The following is a 23,056-nucleotide window of genomic DNA, read 5'->3' as shown; positions in this document are numbered from 1 at the left end:
AGCCCTCGTGAAAATATTGAACTTTCTACACTGAGTAGCCAAAGAAATTGGTACACCTGCCTAACATCGTGTAGGGGCCTCTCGAGCACGCAGAAGTGCCGCAACACGACATGGCATGGACTCGACTAATGTCTGAAGTAGTGCTGGAGGGAACTGACACCATGAATCCTGCGGGCTTGCCTGTAAATCAATTACAGTACGTGGGGGTGCAGATCTCCTCCGAACAGCACGTTGCAAGGCATCCCAGATATGCTCAATAATGTTCATATGTGAGGAGTCTGGTGGCCAGCGGAAGTGTTTAACCGTAGAATAGTGTTCCTGGAGCCACTCTGTAGCAATTCTGGTCGTGTGGGATATCACATTTTCCTGCTGCAATTGCCCAAGCCCGTCGGAATGCACAATGGACATGAATGGATGCAGATGATCAGACAGGATGCTTACTTGCGTGTCATCTTTCAGAGTCGTATCTAGACGTATCAGGGGTTCCACTCCAACTGCACATGCCCCACACCTTTATAGAGCCTGTGAAACGTCCCCTTTGAACAATTATACAAGACTGTGCTTAACCTGACACACAATATTTTTAGCGCAACGCAATCTGACTTTCAAAATTTCCTACTAAAGAATGGCCCTGACAAACATTAAACTATACCTTTCACAAATCACTTACCTCACAAAAATCTTCGCTGCTCAAGCTACTGCAATACAGCGAGCGCCACTACTGCCAGCTAAATAAAGGATTCAAACTACTGAAGGCACTAACTACTGATAGGGATAGTTAGCAAATGAAAGATATTAATAGAGAACAAACAATGTATTTACCTTGATATCATCATATATAAATATATCAATTCATGAAAAATTACAAAACTCCGCCATCTCTCTCCCCACATCCACCACTGCTGGCGGCTCACCTCCAACTGCGCAACGCTACGCGCTGTTCACAGCCAGCTGCCTAACACTACAATGGCGAGTATTACAACAATGCAAAGCAGACACAGACTGCCCACAGCACAGCCTAGAGGTGGCGTTACTAATAAAAAACCTAAACAGCCTACTTACATAGAGAAAACATAAACAGCCTACTTACATAGCCCCCATGCTCCCCACAAAAATTTTTACAAATGGTGTTGGGCACTGGCCAATACAGATTTGACAAAAATTTTTCACAATTACAGTAACAAAGATATAAAATGCACACACTTATTAATATTATGTTGGTCAAAAGATCAAAATTTCTCACAATCCATAAAGACAGTCCACATTGTTCATTACGGTAATCACAGGTTTTTTTTTTTTCACAAAGTCTCATTAGCAAAAGAAATTGCACACAGAAGTAGTGGATTTCCATGCAGTCTTGAAGAAGTAGTGTTGTCCTTCCAACGGAAAGACAGTGCTGACTCTCGACATGCTGACAGGTAATGGGCCACAATGGAGCAAACCCACAGCAGAGTCATTCGAAGTTTTGAAGAATATTGGTAGGTAGGTCATCACAGAGCAGACCCACTGGAGTCCTGGTAGAGATTGTGGTATTGGTGGGCCACCAGAGGTGCAGACCCACTGCAGTCCTTGTAGAGATAATGGTATTGGTGGGCCATCAAAGATGCAGACCCACTGTAGTCCTTGTAGAGATAATGGTATTGGTGGGTCATCAAAGATGTAGACCCACTGTAGTCCTTGTAGAGATGGCCAGCAGCCATCTGTTGTGACTGTGCAGGTGCACAATCACCATTGAAGAGTCTTGCGGATAATATAGCAAGTCCATAAACCACCACTTGTGCACTCACAAAGTTTTTGAAATTGTCCTTAGAACCAGCAATGCTGTTATCCAGTCCCTTGCTGAGTTATTAACACACATGCAAACACTAACAGTCCCTACTTCTCACATATTGTCCATATACTATGACCAACAGAAACGTGTGCAGTGAAATGTAACTAACAAGTTAATAATGTCATGAACTGGTGACAATTACAATTTTATAACATAAGAATACAATTACAAAGGTACAAAATACATCATTAAAAACATAATAATACAGATAACATTTGTAGTACAGGCTTTACAAAAGAATAGAAATAAACATATACATCAGTGTTACAAAAATAGTGACATAAGTACATACATAAAATAATGAGAATAGTTTTCGAAACATTAATTTCACACATGAACATTGAAACAGAACAGAATTGTAAACAACTTTACAAAGAAAATAACATATTATTAATGCAACTTATATTTGAGGATAACAGTATTCCTCCTCCTAGTGAATATAGCTTAGTATTAGAAGAGAAAAAAAATTCTATGAAACAGTACACAGAGACAGGAAGAAAACAAATACTCAAGGGTACACAAACACATAGTGGGATAACACCAATAGGAAAGGACAGGGTTCGTTGTCAGTGTAACATGTGGTACTGCAGTCCAACCCAAAACTTCATATATCTTTCCCCTTATTTCATCCTTTGTTTCCACCAAAAAAAATCCTATCCAAGCATGCTTTCTGTATTCTGTTCATATTTCTTTCAAAATAATTATTTCTGATTGTACAATACTCATTTGGGCCCAAATCCTTTTTATATAACTTCGCAATGCATTCTTTACCTATTCTCCATAGTCAGTTTCTCATATAGTCTACCCCCTCTTAAGCTAACTTAAATCTACTGAGCTCAGATGCTAAACTAATGGACGAGGCAATGCAGCAGCACGTAAAACAATTATTATAAACAGCAATAAAAAAATGGAAAATTGCAAAGCAAGCTACAGTATAAATCTACAGTATAAATTAGTAAAAGTCAAATTCAATAACACTATGCCTGGCAAACAGCAGCAACTTATACCTAAACATGACATAGCGCAAGCAGAAAAAATATTACACTAAAATGGCCATGTCTAATACCTATGTCACATCTTAACATTAGAGTGATGCATCACGAGAACTTACACTAGCAGATAAGTTACCAAATCGTAAAGAAATTATTTATGCAATTCCTGTGAAGGGAAATGTCTATTTATGTGCCCTCGTTGTCTTGTAAGTAGATCATAAATTTCTTATTGACTGGATCTGTAGGCATAAAATAACTATATTAGTACATATATTAAATTTTATTTTAACCAATGCTGCAGTGCAGCTAGAAACTTGATATTAAACAAAATGTGTAAATAAATACATAAAGCAAGCCATCTGGCATTTTTCTTAACTAGCAAGACAATAGCTGTGAAATGTTTCTCATCGTTTCATTAGGCATTTCAGTAAAATATCATAAATTACGAGCTCCACAGTATGCTTTCAACAAGGAGATGTCAGTAGCGCGGACAATGGCCTTCCCTTACTGTTTTTTTTACCTGTGCTTCTGACGAGGCACTCACACTAATGGCTTGTTCTCCAGGTGTCTGACACACCTGGGTGCCCACGACGCATTATGTGCAGGTGGTCACTTAACTTTCGTACGGAAATATTTACGACAGCAGTTTCTGCTACCGTCTCACATAGAAATATTTCACAGGTCAAGAATTAGCGTTGCAAATCTGTAGAAACAAAATGCTATAGATATAACAGTGTCCAAAAAAATTTTCGTCTGCATTGTAATACATTCACGAATATACACACACATTTCATAACTCTTAAAGTACGATTCTTGGTTTCCAACAACCTTTTCCACAAATCAGAGTCCCTAAACACTACTCATTATTCCTTACCTTATTCGTCGACACTTCTTCAGTATTTCATCATAAGAAATACGTAGCATAATAAACATTCCTCAACAACATAATACACATCGTCGTCGTAATAATAACATCATAACACCTCAGTCAAATCTCAAAATCGTCGTAGCTTCCTCCAATAATTTCTAAGCCTAAAAAGAATTCTCTGCTCATTTAAATAGTGTCATCTACCTCAAACGTACTTTAAAAATCATGATCTCATACCCAATATATCATTCAAAGCTCTCATAGTATCACAGTGATTCCGAAAAAATATGAACAGTTTACAAAGTACAGACAAAATACAGTTTCATAAGTGTGAAGTTATCCAACTGTGTAATTGCGTAAACATCTGTCACTGACGTAGTAAAAAAAATGTTTATCTCTCAGTTAAATGATCAGATAGCTGTGTAATTTGTGTGTTAGAGAAATATGGTACCGATGTGTAAAGTTGTATAAGCAAATACCATATTAGCTAGGGTTCCTTGTGCTTGCCAAACACATGGTACACAAAGTAAGCGTGTACCCCCCTGAGGATTAATGTAATTATACCCTCAGGTGTTACAGATTACAGCAATGTAATGAAATGTATCACTGAAAACTTTCTTTGTAATTCAAAAATCTTTAAAAATAAATGTTTTAAGTACAAAATTAATCACTGAAATGCGTGTCCTGTAGCGCTAAATGTGCATAATCTCTGTGAAAGTGTCGTAGTTATTTTCCTCCAAAAGCTAAGTTCTGCAGAAGCCAATGTACTTACCTCATGATAAACAAAAGTGAAATGCTTTGCGTAGAGATATCTTAGTTATTACGCTTATTGTTGTGATGATGAAAGTACTGTGCTGTAACGTATTGTTGTGCTATGGAAAAGGCTGTCTCCTTGTAGCTATACCACAAAAGTTACTAATAAAACATGTTTTGATTTCCAGAAGAATTCAGAAAACTGTGCAGATATAAAACAGATACACCGCAAAAGCAACATTGTAAATTGTCACTCCTTAGTAGCGTCGTGATAAAAATCGTGTAGCTGTTACATAAACTAACCTCTGTGTCATCTGGTATCTCTCAGAAAGCACTTTAAATTCAGAATGTATTTTCAAATAAACCAAAATGTTGCATTAAAATCTCATTAGCAGTACTGGTAAATGTTAGCGAAGATTTTTGTGAGGTAAGTGATTTGTGAAAGGTATAGTTTAATGTTTGTCAGGGCCATTCTTTAGTAGGAAATTTTGAAAGTCAGATTGCGTTGCGCTAAAAATATTGTGTGTCAGGTTAAGCACAGTCTTGTATAATTGTTCAAAGGGGACGTTTCATATGGCGATCCTGGCAGGGTCGCCATATGAAACGTCCCCTTTGAACAATTATACAAGACTGTGCTTAACCTGACACACAATATTTTTAGCGCAACGCAATCTGACTTTCAAAATTTCCTACTAAAGAATGGCCCTGACAAACATTAAACTATACCTTTCACAAATCACTTACCTCACAAAAATCTTCGCTGCTCAAGCTACTGCAATACAGCGAGCGCCACTACTGCCAGCTAAATAAAGGATTCAAACTACTGAAGGCACTAACTACTGATAGGGATAGTTAGCAAATGAAAGATATTAATAGAGAACAAACAATGTATTTACCTTGATATCATCATATATAAATATATCAGTTCATGAAAAATTACAAAACTCCGCCATCTCTCTCCCCACATCCACCACTGCTGGCGGCTCACCTCCAACTGCGCAACGCTACGCGCTGTTCACAGCCAGCTGCCTAACACTACAATGGCGAGTATTACAACAATGCAAAGCAGACACAGACTGCCCACAGCACAGCCTAGAGGTGGCGTTACTAATAAAAAACCTAAACAGCCTACTTACATAGAGAAAACATAAACAGCCTACTTACACCTGCACCAACTTGAACAGCCCCACGCTGACAAGCAGGGCCATGGATTCATGGGGTTGTCTCCATATCCGTACACGTCCATCCACTCGATACAATTTGAAACGAGACTCGTCCGACCAGGCAATATCTTCCCAATCATCAGCAGACCAGTGTCAGTGTTGACGGGCCCAGGCGAGGCGAGGCGTAAAGGTTTGTGTCGTGCAGTCGTCAAGAGTACACGAGTAGGCCTTCGGCTCCGAAAGCCCGTATCGATGACGTTTCGTTGAATGGTTCGCATACTGATAATTGTTGATGGCTCAGCACTGAAATCTGCAGAAGTTTGCGGAAGGGCTGTACTTCTGTCACGTTGAAAGATTCTCTTCAGTCGTCGCTGGTCCCGTTCCTGCAGGACCTTTTTCCGGGCGCAGCGATGTCGGAAATTTGATGTTTTAGTAGATTCCTGATATTCTCTGTACATATTGCTACCTCGGAGAGGCTGTGTTCCATCGCTCGTGCGCCGACTATAAGACCACGTTCAGACTCGCTTAAATCTTGATAACCTGCCAATGTAGCAGCAGTAACCGATCTAACAACTGCGCCAGACACTTGTTTTATATAGGCGTTGCCGCACTCAGCTCCATACTCTGACTGTTTACATATCTCTGTATTTTAATACGTATGCCTATATCAGTTTCTTTGGCACTTCAGCGTATTAGCGCAATGGGCCACTTCTTCAAATTAGTTACACAACATATGAAAAACCGAAGGGCGAGATATCGTTGCAGCTACTCAAGTTTTAGGCGTATACTGGGACACAACAATCGACAGTTTATACATTAATACGGATGACGACACAGAAAACTTATCTGATAGACCTAGTACCAAAAATAAACTATTACAGACTACAGCTAATTTTTGCGACTAGGGTTATTCTGTCAAGTGTGAATCATGGCAAAACTATTAGTCCAAGAAACCTGGTGTAGGGAAATGATTGGAATGAATTACTGTCCAACAATCTGGTAAAACGATGGAAGACTTGGGTGTCCATTGTACCTCTATATCTCTCCGTATCCCGCAACTGATATTAACTACTAAAGATCACGATGTTCTAATTCAAGTATTTTGTGAAGCTTCGGAACGACCGTATGGGGCAGCTCTTCTGTTCTTCCACAGTGTTCTACACGACAACACAATGATTCACTTAGACTGTAGCAAGAACAGACCTGTACCTATCAAAAGGATTATATTGTCAAGTCTGAAATTTCAAGGTGAACTTGTGGGAGCACTATTACTAAGTTATTTCTACACAGCTGAAAGCTATGACATTACTCAGGCAACTTTGTGGACGGGCGCCACAGTGACCTTGGGCTGGATACGCAGTTACGCGAATCGATGGAAGACTTTCATCTGCAATAGAGTGACAGATATTCAATAATACACGTCGCCTAGTCAGTGGAGGCATTGTTCTGGACGTGACAACCCAGCGGATCACCTGATACGGGGCCTTATTGATAATCAAATCCAATCTGCACATGTTTGGTGGCAGGGACGACCATGGCTTACACGCCCAGAGAAAGTTGGCTATCTGGTACTCCAAACATGAGTCTTGATCTCCCGCAAGAAAGGAATAATGTAAAAAACCTGTGATGGCATTGCCTCTTGGCTTATAGGCATTTCTTAATTCAGTTCCTGCTGAAGATTAAATCGTACGACGGGTTGGATCCTCCGCTTCACACATAACATTTGTTACAAAGGAAAACTTTCTGAAGAGTTCACAAAAATCGATCTTGCATGTGCAAGCGCTTACTGGATTAAAACAGTCTAACGCCAATGTTTCACGCGGGAATTTCATGCACTCCAGAACGGTGAACCGACCTAGCAAGAATCTAAAATTGGACACTTTCATCTATTCATTCAAGATGGACTCATCCGTCTGGGAACAATGACATCCAATACTTGTAGAGTAGTTACATCACTTTACGAGACACCTCACCTTTTACAAATACGTTGATCTTAATCATCTTGGTGTCAGAATAGTGTTATTCGAACTTTGGAAAGAATTTAGGATATTTAAAGGTCCTCAAACCATTGAAGAGGTCCTGTATACATGCTTACCATGCAAGATCATGAAGAATCCAAGAGCACAAAAAATTGAAGCACCTCCACGTGCAGATCGAATGAGACCATCTAAGCTCTTTACTGTCAGTGGGATAGACTTTGCAGGGCATCTCTACATCAATATATGCATGACCATGGAAACGGCCTGTACAGCTCTCTTCGCAAGTGCAGCAACATGTGCAATACATTTAGAACTTTGCTCTAATATGAACATCGACACATTTTTGATGGTTTCACAGAGATGGGCTAGTAGACGTCGACTGTCGCACACAATCTACACCGACAACGCAAAGACCTTTTACTCTTCCACAAAGAAATGTTGGAACTATGAAACTCAGTGACCACCTGAGAGACCCATCGCTTCTTCGCCAAGAACGGGATCGCTTGGAAATTGATTGCGTCACAAGCGTCCTGAGGGGGAAGATGGTGGAAGAGGATGAAGGGCGCCGTCAAGCGAAGCTTACAGAGGGTGTTGGGACGATCAGGATTAACTGCAGAACAACTCTGTATCATACAGGCCATCACTGAAGCCTCAGCAAACTCGAGGCCAATCTCTCTGGGTGATGATACGGAAACTCTGACGCCAGCACAATTTCAGGTTGGTGATGGCTTGTTAAAACTGCCCACTGGACCACAACCTACTGTCCCCCACAATCTCACTAAAGGATGTAAACTACGGCAAAAAGTGGCAGACGACTTCTGGCAAAGGTGGACCAGGAGTTTAGGAGATTCCACGAAGTTAGAGGCACATTGCTAGATCTTTTGCATTCCGATCTGGTGATCTGGCATTCGTTCAAGAGGACGGACGCCCAAGACACATGTGGAGGAAAGGGAAAATGGAAAGCTGTGTATAGCGGAGAGGACAGCAGACAGTACGTTCGGTTAAGCTGGTCGTCTTACCCTGGAGGTTGACGAGTGTGGGTGGGATGCTGGAAACTGAGGTGTTCTACAGTTTTATATCTCTCATTTCCAATACCAATTTTCACAGACATGACATGACATGACTTTTGTTTACGTTTCGCGGCTTTGCCTTACTTTCCGAGTGTGCATACTTAGCCTTATACCGCAATCTTAAGTGCATCTGCTGTAGATTAACTGATTAAATACGTTCATTAGTGTGCTCTTCAAGCTTGCCATTAAAGCTTACTCTTTTATTTGTGTATTCTTCCTGTAATCGCAAAAAGTTCTTTTGGGTTACATTCGGCTGCTTAGGCCTAATTTTTGAACGTGCATACTTAGCGTTGTACCACAAATTTAAGTGCATTTGCTAATAGTTGACTTACACATTAGTTTCCAAAACATATTTAGTGTCCTTTTACATCTGTATTTAATATATTATCGTTAGCACTTAGTAAATCTCTTAACTAATTTCCAAACTACCATGGATACTTAGTGTGTGAGCTGCAGTAGGAGAGTTAGTTCAGGGGTTTTGTGCAACTGTTGTGACAGGTGGTTTCATTGAGGAAATTGTAGCGGCGTGGGAATTGGGGAAGCAAACGAGACTCTTCCCTTCTTGTGCAGGGTTTGCTCAAGAGATAGGATTGTAGCTGAAGAGGATGAGAAAATTAGTGCCCTTCAGGCTGATTTGGACAGAGCGAGGGAGAAGCTGAAGAGGTTAAGGGGGGAGGAGGATAAGCAGCGGTTGGAAGTGGTAGCTGGGAACAGGGGCCACAGAAAGATAACAGTAGCTGACAGTTTCCCAATTGGCACACCCAATAGATTTGCCTTGCTACCACAATTAAGTAAGGAAGAGGCTCCAGTAGAAGTAAATGTAGCTAAGACGCAACAGAATCTCACTAGGAAACTAAATGTTTCAAAAAAAGTAGAAAGTAAGAGGAAAGTTCTGTTGCTAGGTACCATCCATGGAAGAGGTGTGGGCCAGATTTTGCAGGAAAAATTAGGTGACACGTACCAGGTACCAGGTCACAAACTTTTTCAAGCCAAGTACATGTCTTAGCCTGGTGGTAGAGGATATAGGTTCCTTGTGCAAGGGTTTCTCAAAGCAGGGTCATGTGATGATAGTGGGTGGAGTGGGAAACAGTATTCATAGGGATCAGGGCTAGAGTATTGAGTGTGACCTGGCGAAAATAGCCTCTGCAACTACCCATACCAATGTTGGGCTGGTGCCTGCTTTTGTGCAGCATCATCAGCCCCAGTTGAACTGATCTGACAGGAGGGTAAATATGGAGTTGGATCAGTTGCGTAGGGCGGCCACTCTGTCAGACACTGGATTCGTTCCTGTCGAGACTATTGATAGGGGGATTTCACAAGGCATGGCCTACACCTCAATAAGAAAGGGAAGGGTAAACTGGCAGGGTTGTTAGCGAAATCCGTAAGGGGGGACACTAGTACTCATGGATCTACCTCTTTTTTAGACTAATATCGGGCAGGCAGGTCTTAAAGAGGTCCAAAACTCATAAGATTCTCATAACAGTAAAGTAAATAATAATGTTACCATATTGTTGTGGCCTTCAGTCCTGAGACTGGTTTGATGCAGTTCTCCAGGCTACTCTATCCTGCGCAAGCTTCATCATCTCCCAGTACCTACTGCAACCTACATCTTTCTGAATCTGTTTAGTGTATTCATCTCTTGGTCTCCCTCTACGATTTTTACCCTCCACGCTGCCCTCCAGTACTAAATTGGTGATCCCTTGATGCCTCAGAATATGTCCTACCAACCAATCCCTTCTTCTAGTCAAGATGCGCCATAAATTTCTTTTCTCTCCAATTCTATTCAATACCTCCTCATTAGTTATGTGATTTACCCATCTAATCTTCAGCACTCTTCTGTAGCACCACATTTTGAAAGCTTCTATTCTCTTTTTGTCTAAACTATTTATCGTCTACGTTTCACTTCCATACATGGCTACACTCAATACAAATATTTTCAGAAACGACTTCCTGGCACTTAAATTTATACTCGATGTTAACAAATTTCTCTTCTTCAGAAACGCTTTCCTTGTCATTGCCAGTCTACATTTCATATCCTCTCTACTTCGACCATCATCAGTTATTTTGCTCCCCAAACAGCAAAACTAATTTACTACTTCAAGTGTCTCATTTCCATATCCAGTTTACGGAGCATCAGCCTATTTAATTCGACTACATTAAATTACCCTCGTTTTGCTTTTGTTAATGTTCATCTTACATTCTCCTTTCAATACACTGTCCATTCCGTTCAGCTGCTCTTCCAGTTCCTTTGCTATCTCTGACAGAATTACAATGTCATCGGCGAACCTCAAAGTTTTTATTTCTTCTCCATGGATTTTAATTCCTACTCTGAATTTTTCTTTTGTTTCCTTTACTGCTTGCTCAATATACAGATTGAAGAATTTCGGGGAAAGGCTACAACCCTATCTCACTCCGTTCCCAACCACTGCTTTCCTTTCATACCCCATGACTCTTATAACTCCCATCTGGTTTCTGTACAAATTATAATAGCCTTTCGCTCCATGTATTTTACCCCTGCCTTCTTCAGAATTTGAAAGAGAGTATTCCAGTCAACATTCTCAAAAGCTTTCTCTAAGTCTACAAATGCGAGAAACGTAGGTTTGCCTTACCTTAATCTATTTTCTAAGAATTCGTCATAGTATTCTGCAGTCGTGGCTTATTAAACTGATAGTTCGGTAATTTTCACATCTGTCAACACTTGCTTTCTTTAGCATTGGAATTATTATATTCTTCTGGACAACTGAGGGTATTTCGCCTGTCTCATACATCTTGTTCACCAGACTGTAGAGTTTTGTTAGCCTGACTCTCCCAAGGCTGTCAGTAGTTCTAATGGAATGTTGTCTACTCCCAGGGCCTTGTTTCGACTTAGGTCTTTCAGTGCTCTGTCAAACTCTTCACGCAGTATCATATCTCCTATTTCATCTTCATCTACATTCTCTTCCATTTCTATAATATTGTCCTCAAGAACATCGCTCTTGTATAGACTCTCTATATACTCCTTCCACCTTTCTGATTTCTCTTCTTTGCTTAAAACTGAGTTTCCATTTGAGCTCTTGCTATTCATGCAAGTGGTACTCTTTTCTCCAAAGGTCTCTTTAATTTTCCTCTAGGCAGTATCTATCTTACCCCTATCGATAAGCGCCTCTACATCCTTACATTTGTCCTCTAGCCATCCCTGCTTAGCCATTTTGCACTACCTGTCCATCTCATTTTTGAGATGTTTGTATTCCTTTTTGCCTACTTCATTTACAGCATTTTTGTATTTTCTCCTTTCATCAGTTAAATTCAGTATCTCTTCTGCTACCTGAGGATTTCTATTAGCCCTCGTCTTTTTGCCTACTTGATTCTCTGCTACCGTCGTTATTTCATCTCTCAAAGCTACCCATTCTTCTATTGTATGTCTTTCCCCCATTCTTGTCAATCGTTCCCTAATGCTCTCCCTGAAGCTCTCTACAACCTCTGATTCTCTCGGTTTATCCAGGTCCCATCTCCTCAAATTCCTACCTTTTTGGAGTTTCTTCAGTTTTAATCTACAGTTCATAACCAATAAATTGTGGTCACAGTCCACATCTGCCCCTGGAAATGTCTTACAATTTAAAACCTGGTTCCTGAATCTCTGTCTTACCATTATATAATCTATCTCAGACCTTCCAGTATCTCCAGACTTCTTCTATGTATACATCCTCCTTTTATGATTCTTGAACCAAGTGTTAACTATGATTAAGTTATGCAATGTTACCATATTTAACAAAAATATTTGTGGATTAAAGAAAAAATTAGATTTTCACAAAAGTAAAGTAAAAAATAATGTTACCATTTTTCACCGAAATATTCCGGGATTGAAGAATAAAGTAGCTGAGCTCCTGATTTGTTTAGATGACATTAAATCTGATAACGTGATAGATATACTATGCCTGTCTGAGCATCATATTGTGTCTGATATGGAAAAGGTAAATGTCAGTGGTTATAAACTAGCTGCACGTAAGAGTAGAGAGAATAAGGTGCGAGGAGGAGTTGCTGTATATGTCAAAAGTTATCAGTGTGTTAAAAGTTTGGATACAAAAAAGTTTTGTCTAGAACAACATATGCAAGCATGTGCCTGTCAACTTAAACTGAAGGAGGGCTCTTTTGTAATTGTAACAGTATATAGGTCCCCTTCAGGAAACTTTCATTTATTCCTGGAAAACTTGGATGCCTTGTTGTGCTATCTGCAGATAGGGGTAAGCAAATTATTATTTGTGGGGACTTCAATATTGATTCACTGAAAGAGTGTAACACGAAGAATGACCTGGAAGTCTTTCTCGGTTCTTTCAATTTGACATCTGTCATTGATTTTCCTACTCGGGTAGTAAAGGACAGCAGCACATTGATAGATCACACTTTTATAGACCAAGATAGGTTTAAAAACATAAGCTCTTGTCCTGTTGAGAATGGCCTTCCTGATCATGGTTCTCAGCTAGTTAGAGTATATGACATAGCTTCATTCAGTAGTAAGTTGTGCGTTCAATTAATGACTCAACGATTAGAAATTTCAGGGAAAATCTTCAGCAGTTAGACTGGGATGAGGTGTACAAGCAACCCCATGCTAATGTAAAATATAACTTATTTCATGATAAACTTCTAAGAGAATTTGAAAACTGATTCTCCAAGAAAGTAGTTAAATCTAATTATAAGAAACCATGCAAAAGACCTTGGCTTACTAAAGGAATAAAAATACCTTGTAACCGCAAAAGGGAACTGTATCTAACAACAAGAAAGAGTAATGACCCAGAAATAGCCAGATATTACAAAAAACTACTGTGCTACATTAAGAAATGTTATTAAAAAGTCCAGAAGCATGTGCATAATGTCTGAGATTAATAGCTCTGAAAACAAAATCAAAACAATTTGGAATATTATTAAAAGGGAGACAGGGCAACCAAGAGTACAGGATGATGGCATTACCATCAAAGCGAATGGAAACTTGACAAACAACAAGCTGGAAGTCGAAAACATTTTGAATAATCATTTTTTTAATGTTGTAGAGAAAATAGGATCCAAATGTTCATTAGAAGAAGCAAGGCAATTAATGGAAGAGGCCTTACTCACACGATTTGATACAATTGCAATTCCACCCACCATTCCTTCTGAAATTAGGAAGATAATAAAATCTCTCAAGAATAAAAGCTCACATGGTATTGATGGCATTTCCAGCAGCATAATAAAAGCTTCTTCCCAAGAGATAAGTGGGATTCTTAGTCACATATGTAATAGGTCTCTGAAGCAGGGTATTTTCCCAGATAGACTGAAGTATGCCACTGGATAAAAAAGGGGATACGTCTGATGTCAACAACTACCGCACAATCTCTCTTCTGACTGCCTTACCCAAAATTCTTGAGAAAGTAATGTATTGTACAGTAGCTTCACACCTTCCTAAGAATAAAGTTTTAACAAAATGTCAGTTTGGATTCCAGAAAGGTTTCTCAACGGAAAATGCTATATATACTTTCACTAATGAAATATTAAATGCTCTGACTAACCGGTAGTCACTCATTGGGACTTTTTGTGATCTCTCAAAGACTTTTGACTGTGTAAATCATGGAATACTTCTAGATAAGCTCAAGTACTATGGTATGAATGGGACAGCGCTCAGATGGTTTAAATCATAGCTAATTGGAGGGGTGCAGAAAGTTGAAATAAGCAGTTCACATAATATGCAAAAAACTGGTGATTTCTCAAACTGGGGAACAATCAACTATGGGTTGCCACAAGGTTCGGTCTTGGGTCCTCTGCTGTTCTTAATGTATATTAATGACTTGCCATTCTATAGTTGCGAAGATGCAAAGCTGGTACCTTTTGCCGATGATACAAGTATAGCTATCACACCTAACAGACAAGAATTAACTGATGAAATTTTAAATGAGGTTTTTCAGAAAATCATTAAGTGGTTCTCTGCAAATGGGCTCTCATTAAACTTTGACAAAACACAGTATATACATTCCACACAGTAAATGTAATAACACCATTAATAAATATAGACTTCGATCAGAAAGTCGGTAACTAAGGTAGAATATTCAAAATTTCTAGGTGTATGCATTGATGAGGGGTTGAAATGGAAAAAACACACTTAAGATCTGCTAAAACGTTTGAGTTCAGTACTTATGCTAGTAGGGTCATTGCAAATTTCGGCGATATACATCTCTGTAAATTAACTTACCACGCCTATTTTCAGTCTCTGCTTTCGTATGGCATCATATTCTGGGGTAACTCATCATTGAGTAAAAGAGTGTTCTTATTCCATGGCCAAGTCTAACACATGACCCTAAGTTCTCTGCTTCTTCTATAAAAGTAATAGCTTACATGGTTTGCGAATTTAGAAATTATTATTTTTGCGTCCTGTTTGTTTCTTTCGAAGTTCACCTTACACTTTATCAACTGTAATCAATTATGTGAATAAATGTCTGCATGTCATGCAGCCGAAACTCAGTCTTGCTTTTAGTGACAACCTATTAGGAACTAGGAAAATTTTTAACGGATCACGTTTCACACAGCCGTGGAATATAAATTTAGCTAACAGCATGTGAACGACTATGAACAACAATAATTGTCTTATATTCGGTATGTAACATTATCTGCGATTTTTAATTTATGAAAATATTCTCATTATCGTTGTATTCAGCAGTGAGTCCCATGAGTAACAAACAATTTGTTTTACTCTAATAGAGAATATTGGTTACATGAAGTGTCTGCTGTTTGCATTTTTTAAGGGACAGAGTGATGACAGAAATATTTTTTACTTAAAACATGAATTTATTGTATGAAACGTTTCCTGTTTGCATTTCTTCAAGAAGAGAGCTATATTTGTAAGAAAAGACGTTATTTTTCTTTATACTGTACTAGTGTTGCTACTAAAAGTCAACAAAACACAGCACGCTGTATCTCTGGTGAGTAGTACGTTAACTTATGATTGAAAACGATAAGTTTTGCAATTTTACAGCTCATTTTGCATGGATTACTTCACAGAACAAACAAGAGGAAGAAGGCGAACATAATTTTAATCTGAAAGTTCTCGCACCGTGAACTGAAATTTTTCCAAAATGACATACTTCGAAATATAAATTTCAGCACCAGTAAGTAATTATGTACCTGTATGTTGTCTGTTCAGAAAATTACAATAACGAGTCAGATGCCCTTGGCTTATCTTTCTTGTGTGCACGTAGTCTCTTCTAAAATTAATTTTGTTTTGCACTGAGTTCTCGCTTTTTGGCCATTCGGCCATGCGGACAGTACATCTATTGATACATTCATCATAAATTTACTCACTGCCTTATAATCTTGATTATTTACTTGCATAATCTTATATTCGTTACTGAAATATATCTGCAATCATTTCCGTGAATGCTTTCTTTCAGCCTGAATGATTCACTCAGTAAAGTGAATTTCAAAACACAAACTTATGTTCGAGTATGGACTCCAGTCTAGGACATCCACGTTGCAAGCCAGCGCAGTTCGTAAACGTTAAGTTATTCATTATATGAAAGACAGCATTTCCTTCCGCGGGAGCTGCCGCCCGCTCGATAGCTGTCCGCGCCGGCCGTAACCATGGAGACAGCCACGTGCTCCTCCCACGCTCAACCCTCCGGCCGAGGCCAGGTGAAATGCTACGTATCAGCCATACTGCAAGTATTGATTGTTGTGCGTCCCTATGACATCCACTCACTATTCGCAGCAACTCTCTCTTACCATTTGAGGTGTGAGTGAGGTTTCCTGCAGATTCGAGGAGTGTAAGGGTAGCTCATGCTGAAGAGAACAGAGCATTTACTGAGAAAATCAGATGTCTGCTACAAACGTATAATAGGTCATAAATGTACACGAAATTTAAACTGTTACAAAAGACCTTATTTGATCGGCATGTGTTATAGAGATGGGAAAATAATGCAGAATACCGAGCGCAAGTACTCTCTCAGCGGTGAATAGAGCGATTACGCATCTCCTTAGCTGAGGTACCTATCTGGTCTCACGTTGCGATAGCAGAATTTTTGTCGTCGTGCTTATGCGGACGTGCTTCTCCCCTTAGTCCGGTCGCCGATCAAAACGCAAATAGTAGCCGATTTGATAGCAGTGTACGTAGCTGCAGCAAGCAGTGCCAGGCACGTCGCTAAAGCCTCGGCGATGTCCATTGGACGCGGCCTCTCACACGACGACTTCGCACCCCTCCAGTGCGTCCATAACCTACGATACTTTGGTATTATTTTCATCCCCACCGTGCGCCGCTCCGTTCCCTCTAATTTTCAGCGTAGTTTTTAAGTTTCCGCATGGCAGTGCGACAAAATCTCCTCCGCCGACCCGATTCTTTATAAAATATCCAATACCTCAATCAACATATGGCGTCCAAGATGTTCCACATCCCACTGCCATCAGATATTGGACGCAGCATCCAGGTCGGGTTCGGCTACTTTCTTACAGCCGGTACGCTCTTTAAGGTGCGTTACGAGACGCTCACCCTCCCCATGGGAGCGGGGAGCCTCGGCCTTGTCAAAGTGCCATTCCGAGCGGCGTCTATGTACGTGACCACCGCGCACAAGGTTTGGGACGGGGCGCCTCCCTTACGTGCAGCTTACTGGACATCCTTACGCCCACAACCATATCACCACCGGTATCAGCAGGACACATTACGCCTCATATGGCACACATTTCTGATTTCATCACTGAGTTCAGTAACGCTCTCAGTCACTTAGTTAACACGCGCCTTCCTCGAACCAAAGGTTTCTACACTGGGTGTTGCTTTGTCCGGACGTGTCTCGCGCGCGCTCCCGCAACTACGGTCTTTTTGTCGGTTCTATCGGGAACAATCACGCCAGTGAATGGAAAAACAGTGACCAGTGATGGATAATAGTGAAGTGAAGCAGTCCTACAAATTTTTCTCTGGTTTCGGCTAGAGAAATAGTGCATTTAGTGACTTCGCGGGCACATTTACAGCATGTCGAACCTCATCAAAGGTATTTCACTACAACTAACATCCACAAACACTACTAATACGATTAGGAACGCTTGACATTACTAACATTACTAACCACAGTGCTGTGAAAGTGTTAAAAATAATATTAAAGGAAAGTTACCGTGTGACGAATTATCAAAGTAACATATGGTAGGATTTTTCTCCGTAATTAGACGGTAACTATCCACCAAACTCACGATAACATGTTAGAACGGTGAAGGGTAGCTTCCAAAAGTGTCTCGAATCAAAAGCTCTGATAATAACGGACTTAGACTAAAAACAAAGACTAACATATGGTAGCAAATCTCGCAGAAAAGACTAGCTTAATCTGAACAAAACCAGTGTGAACTGTTGCCGGCCGAAGTGGCCGTGCGGTTAAAGGCGCTACAGTCTGGAACCGCAAGACCGCTACGGTCGCAGGTTCGAATCCTGCCTCGGGCATGGATGTTTGTGATGTCCTTAGGTTAGTTAGGTTTAACTAGTTCTAAGTTCTAGGGGACTAATGACCTCAGCAGTTGAGTCCCATAGTGCTCAGAGCCATTTGAACCATTTTGAACTGTTGTGGCGTAACAAGCTTGCTACGCCACACTGGGAAGGGAGCCGAAAGAAAGGCACGCGTACACACACGCCGACTGGCGTCAAGTCTGGAACAGGATAACTATTGAATGGTAGCAAGAAAAGTACGTAGCTGCTTTATACTTAACTTTTATTATTTGATGAATACAGCGTTCTTCTTGAGACATTTATACGATAACTCTCAAACTAGGTAAGGCTAATGGCGCCTTGCTAGGTCGTAGCCATGGACTTAGCAGAAGGCTATTCTAACTGTCTCTCGGCAAATGAGAGGAAGGCTTCGTCCGTATTGTCGCTAGCAATGTCGTCGTACAATTGGGGCGAGTGCTCTATCGTATATCGAGACCTGCCTTGTGGTGGCGCTAGGTCTGCGATCACACAGTGGCGACACGCGGGTCCGACATGTACTAAATGGACCGCGGCCGATTTAAGCTACCACCTAGCAAGTGTGGTGTCTGGCGGTGACACCACATGAACAATACCCATACAGTGAAGGGAAACGAACATAATTCTGAGTTATAGACATATTATAGGTAAAAGTCATAAACTGTCGAAAGTGAGGAAAACTGATTACGAGAAACGTAAAGCGATACGCCGAGTGACGGAAAGCAAAGTCCCGAGAGTAGGTCGCAGTGCGCCAGCTGATACGCACTACGCGTAGGTTTCGCAAGTAGGCCAAATTGCGCTGGCCGCAGCGAACCGGAGTTGCTAAGCACGACTCGTGTTTCCGCGCCCAACCGCGGAGTCAGCAGCGTACGCGAGCTCACAGTCCCCAACTGGTCCCGCGAACTATGTGGCCGGCTGACGTGAGGAGCTGACCGCGGCGCTCAGTGTCGATCGGGCATCGCCGGCGAAGCCACCCAGCCCACATTCGGCCTCGCTCTGTGGCGTATCGCTTTTGGGACTTACGTGTCGTAGTGTGGTGCCGCACACGCAACACACGCCAAATAAAGGTCACTCTTTAAGAACTGTAACACAGATCCGCAATCCTGGATCGAGCACGCCAACTAAGTGGTGCTAACACCACACCCAAGCCCACGAAAGGGACGTTTAGTAGAGCGCAGAGCAGCACCAGTAGCAAAGTATCGCCTATAGGCATGGCGTCTAGTGCTCACGAATATGCCGTCATGTCACCGAGCCAGAAGATCGCACCGAGCGAGGTGGCGCAGTGGTTAGACACTGGACTCGCATTCGGGAGGACGACGGTTCAATCCCGCGTCCGGCCATCCTGATTTAGGTTTTCCGTGGTTTCCCTAAATCGCTACAGGCAAATGCCGGGATGGTTCCTTTCAAAGGGCACGGCCGATTTCCTTCCCTGTCCTTCCCTAATCCGATGAGACCGATGACCTCACTGTCTGGTCTCCTTCCCCAACACAACCAACCAACCAGAAGATCGCTGCAATTGACGAGCTATTAAATGACATTGGGGCGAAATTAAAGGCCAAACACGTATCGAGTAGCGTACTGAATACAATAAGGAATAAAATATTCCCTTCGGCTTTCCAACTCACGTCAGCAGAAGCAAAGGTCGAGCTGCTCCAAGAGCAGAACAAAGATCTACTGCGCGAACTTCAGCACTCAGCTGACCCAGTTAAGGACCTTAGAATTGAGTCTCTCACAGAACAGGTCAACAAACTCGAGGAAGACAATACAAAACTCTTTGAAATAAATCAAGAGCTCAGGGACCAATTTAGGGATCTGACAGGAAAGGTTACTGAACAGGCACAGCAACAGGCCAAGACACTAACATACGCTGCGGCACTCTCCACCGCACCCAAAGAACATAAACGCATTGAGGTGGCAAAAGCCAAGCAGGCAACCACTCTCTTCATAACGTCTACCAACAACCAAGACACGAAAACTATAAAACAAACGTTGACAAAAAACATCAACCCAAGACGAGACAACCTACACATTAAGTCAATAAGAAACACGAAGACAGCTGTGACTGTCGAAGCAGCAACACAGGAGGACTGTAGGAAAATAATAGAAAAGACGAAATACATTGAGAGTATCGCGTGTGAGGGGCCCAGAAAGCGGCAACCTTTGGTGATAGTCTATCGAGTGACAGACACTATCTCGGATAGAGAATTTCTTGAGTGTCTATACGACCAAAATCTCAGTGACGATTTCACAAAAGACGAATTCAACAAAGACGTGAAAATCAGATTCTGCATAGGGCCCAAAGGAAAGGGATACAACCATCAAGTGTTGAAAGTCACACCCAGAATTTATTGGTACCTCACCAAAAAAGTAAGAGTGTACATAGACTTCCAATCCCTTTCTGTTAAAGACTTTACGTCAGTGAGCCAGTGTTACAAATGTTGTGACCTTGGCCATACAACCAAAGCCTGCGCAGACACAGGTACGACCTGTTCATGGTGTGGTAAAATGGGCCACAAACGCGCGGACTGTCGAGCATCAGAGCCCATCGATTGCATTCCCTGCAGGAACAGAAACCGAATCTGCAATAAGAGCAGGGGTGGCATCTGCCAGACCTACAAACAGCTGCTTGATAGACTAATTGACAGTACTGACTACGGCAACTGAACACCCCCCCAGAGTCAACCAGCATGTTCCATAAATCAACCCCTGAAAAAACAAGATCATACAAGTCACCATCCACCAGGCACCGAAACCATCTACGAGCAATACTCTGGCGCAAGAGGCAAAAACTATTACCTGACGACTATCCCAACAATGGTCACATTCCAGGTTTGATACACAATACAAACCTGGACGACAGCCATCACGCAATCACTGAATACATAGACGACCTAACACTCACAGGACAAATGTCACCAGAAGCCGCCAAACTAATCGAAAGACAAATAATGTACTGGATGACATTCCAGACAACCCTTATGAACAGGATAGACGAACTCGAAGACGAAATACTGAGAATAGACATGATAACCCCAAATCCTGATACCGACAGACCAGAAAACCATACCACACACGACCAACCAAAGTAACTGCACAAAACAGCGTTGCTAACGACTCAAGATCATCCATCCACTCCAGCACAACGACGCACATACGACACTACAAAATGCGAAGGACGCATAAAACCAATTAAATTCATACAAGGTGAGATCTTGAACCCAACGGTGCTAAACACAACCGTAACGAAAGCCAGCACAACTGGAGCCCAAACGGAAAACACGGACAAATCAGACACCCCAGACACCCCAGACTGTAATCAAATCAAACGCAAAACAACTCTCTCGGACTCACTGACAGAGGAAGAAGTCGACGTCTATTACTGCCCATACGCCAGAGATTGTAGTGTTCATATCAATGATATTCAAAACCGTAATACCGACCTTGAACAGGCCACAGCGCCGGCAGACACCACGAATGCCACACAAAAAGCCGCAGCAACAACCGCAACAAAAGTTTGCAGAGGGTCTGGCAATAGAGGCGACAGTGCGCATAACATGCCAAAAGCTGTTATGTCTGTCACAAATAACGTAGACGAGCACTCAACACATTTGATACACATCTAGACTGCACAAACGAAACACACGCACAAAAAAAAAACGAATCATCACAGCCTTTAGGAAACTAAAACCGCATTGAAAACCCAAACAGCCTAAGAGAGTCAAGAAAGTGAAAGTGTGTGACGACCAATCGCCGCAATCGCAGGCTGCCTCAAAACCTAGTGATACAAAAGTGCATACCCCTGATGATACCAACACCTTCGCAGCCCCCCAACCAACAACCTCAATGCCGACGCCCAAGGAAACCCCCACAATAATCAATCAACATGGACGCCAATCCAGCGCCCCCCGCAGAGGTGCACAGCAACGTCACTACACCATCACGACACGTCACGGCTGCAGAGACGCCAACACACGCCATCGACACCGCTAGTTTTAGTCACGACAAGCTAGATATAAATGTAAAATTAAGTAGACTAGAAAAAGGAGACATCTTAGAGACGGTACAGCGGATGCTCATCCGCACCTTACAACCGTACGGCCAATCTGTTTGTTTCCGTACATCAGAGCAAACCGATAGACTGATTCTCAAAACGGAGTATATTCCAACAGATCCAGACAGCCTACTAGACCCGCTCATGCAGGTGTGCGCCCGCAGGGAGGAACCATTCGATATGGACAAGCTTTACAAGGATCACGTAAGGGCTCATGGGAGAACATACTTCGATTACAGTCAAACTGGCAGCAAGTGCTACGCCACCGTTAAACTCCCAAACTGCTAATAGCACAACTTAATGCTATGCGGAGTATACTTGTAAATTCGGAGCTCCCACGGGTCCTACGTGAACTAAAAAGTGACATTCTGTGCATACAGGAGCCCTACACTAGACAAGGGCATATCCCCAACTTTCCTCCAAGTGCGGTGACAGTTGCGAAGGGGACAGGCTGCACGGCATCTGTCATAATCTTAAACAAAGAAATACATCCAGTCAAAATTACAGAACTCTGTTCCGAGCACCTAGTTACAGTTGAAGTCACACACTTGGATCATCGCGTCGCTGTACGCCCACTTCTGTCATTGCATCAAACCATTCGCAGACCTCATCAGAGATGTTGCGCAATACGCTGACACCAAATACTTCTCATCTGTGCAGACACAAATGCCAGATCAACCTTGTGGCATTCAGACAGAACTGACGACAGAGGTAGAATAATAAATGACATCATCCAAGAAAACTGACTACACGTACTCAACAAGCAAGGACATCACCCGACTCACATCTGACACAACTGTCATTCATCAAACATAGACATCACGCTCGTTAATAATGCCGCCATCAACCACGTACGAGACTGGACCGTACATGACCAGATCACTGCTAGCGACCACATCATCACACTAACCGT

This window comes from Schistocerca serialis, chromosome 3, assembly GCF_023864345.2.
Source record: "Schistocerca serialis cubense isolate TAMUIC-IGC-003099 chromosome 3, iqSchSeri2.2, whole genome shotgun sequence".
Classification (NCBI taxonomy): Eukaryota; Metazoa; Arthropoda; class Insecta; order Orthoptera; family Acrididae; genus Schistocerca; species Schistocerca serialis.
Note: the sequence above shows the minus strand (reverse complement) of the source record.